Raw genomic sequence first — 2,130 nt, 5'->3', positions numbered from 1 at the left:
GGTTCCTGTCCCAACTTTGGAGGGAAAAGAGGTATCAGGGGCAGGTTCAGAAAGAAAGGAGAGGACATTGGGCAGTGGCAGAATCAGGAAGTAGGGACTTGGCGCTTGGGGCTGAACCTTGCTCAGAGTGGGAGCGAGTGCGGACGTGAGCTAAGGTGAAACGATTTCAGAATGACTACTATCTTGACTTACACTTTAAAAAATCTTCCTAATGCATCAAAATGGACCCTCAGATTACCTGTAAGAAGTCTGAGCTGTTCCTCCCAGCTTCGAGCTGCCCCAGCTGGCCAGACCAAATCAAAGAAGACCTTAGCCAAACCCAATGTAAGGAATATAGTGGTGGTGGACGGTGTCCGGACTCCATTTTTGCTGTCAGGCACTTCGTACAAAGACCTGATGCCACATGATTTGGCTAGAGCAGCACTAACGGGGCTGTTGAATCAGACCAGTGTCCCAAAGGATATTGTTGATTATATCATCTTTGGCACAGTTATTCAAGAAGTGAAAACAAGCAACGTAGCTAGAGAGGCTGCCCTCGGAGCTGGCTTCTCTGACAAGACTCCCGCTCACACTGTAACCATGGCTTGTATCTCTGCCAACCAAGCCATGACCACAGGTGTTGGCTTGATTGCTTCTGGCCAGTGTGATGTGATTGTGGCAGGTGGTGTAGAGTTAATGTCTGATGTCCCTATTCGTCATTCAAGGAAAATGAGGAAAATGATGCTTGATCTCAATAAGGCCAAGACTCTGGGCCAGCGACTGTCTTTACTCTCTAAATTCAGACTGAATTTTCTCTCACCTGAGCTCCCTGCAGTGGCTGAGTTCTCTACCAGTGAGACCATGGGCCACTCTGCAGACCGACTGGCTGCTGCCTTCTCTGTTTCTCGCCTGGAACAGGATGAATATGCACTGCGCTCTCATAGTCTGGCCAAGAAGGCACAGGATGAGGGACTCCTTTCTGATGTTATAGCTTTCAAAGTGCCAGGAAAAGATACAGTTACGAAAGATAATGGCATCCGTCCTTCCTCACTGGAGCAGATGGCCAAATTAAAACCTGCATTCATCAAGCCCTATGGCACAGTGACAGCTGCAAATTCTTCTTTCCTGACTGATGGTGCATCTGCAATGCTGATTATGGCAGAGGAAAAAGCTCTGGCTATGGGCTATAAACCGAAGGCATATTTGAGGGATTTTGTATATGTATCTCAGGATCCAAAAGATCAACTTTTACTTGGACCAACATATGCTACTCCAAAAGTTCTAGAAAAGGCAGGATTAACCATGAATGATATTGATGCTTTTGAATTTCATGAAGCTTTCTCAGGTCAAATTTTGGCTAATTTTAAAGCCATGGATTCTGATTGGTTTGCACAAAACTACATGGGTAGAAAAACCAAGGTTGGATTGCCTCCGTTGGAGAAGTTCAATAACTGGGGTGGATCTTTGTCCCTGGGACACCCGTTTGGAGCCACTGGCTGTCGGTTGGTCATGGCAGCTGCCAACAGATTACGGAAGGAAGGAGGCCAGTACGGCTTAGTGGCTGCCTGTGCAGCCGGAGGGCAGGGCCATGCTATGATAGTGGAGGCGTATCCAAAATAACAGATCCAGAAGAGGTGACCTGAAGTTTCTGTGCAACACTCATACTAGGCAATGCCATTTCAATGCATTACTAAGTGACATCTGTAGTTCCTAGCTCCTCTTAGGAAAACAGTTCTGTGGCCTTCTGTTGAATACTTTGCAAATTAAGCCTTGCCAGTATTCTAAGCTCTTTAGTAATCACTGCTTACTGCTCTTTCAGGGATTTCTATGTCATACAGATACAGAATCTCATACAGGTATGTGTAAATAGTTGATTTTGGTCTCTATTGTCAGTAAAGACTAAATGAGTGGTTGCAGTTAGGAAAGAGATCAGCTGAGATTTGGAATCATCTTTGTAACTTTTGCATATTACACCTGTTCCTATCTGTGTCGTAAAGATCAGTGTTTTCTATAAGATACAAACCAATGTGCCTAAATTAACAATTATGGAAAAATTATTCAGAATCTAAATGTCACTGAAATGTGTACTACATGCTTAGATACGTAAATATCATGGTGGTCAACCTTAATAAAGTGGAGACGTATGTTTGA

The 2,130-nt window shown here is 44.5% G+C and overlaps 1 pseudogene across 1 annotated transcript; it reads left to right on the top strand.

Moving 5' to 3' along the window:
* Window positions 1–97: 97 nt before the first annotated feature.
* LOC100956875 lies at window positions 98–1,740 on the top strand (annotated as a pseudogene). The gene has a single exon (XR_001161777.1). The product of XR_001161777.1 is annotated as a trifunctional enzyme subunit beta, mitochondrial pseudogene (transcript).
* The last annotated feature ends 390 nt before the right edge of the window (window positions 1,741–2,130 follow it).

The sequence above is a fragment of the Otolemur garnettii genome, unplaced genomic scaffold, assembly GCF_000181295.1.
Source record: "Otolemur garnettii isolate 467f Iridium unplaced genomic scaffold, OtoGar3 scaffold00210, whole genome shotgun sequence".
In the NCBI taxonomy this organism is placed as follows: Eukaryota; Metazoa; Chordata; class Mammalia; order Primates; family Galagidae; genus Otolemur; species Otolemur garnettii.
The sequence above is the reverse complement of the archived record's forward strand: the minus strand, read 5'-3'. Positions and strand labels throughout refer to the sequence as shown.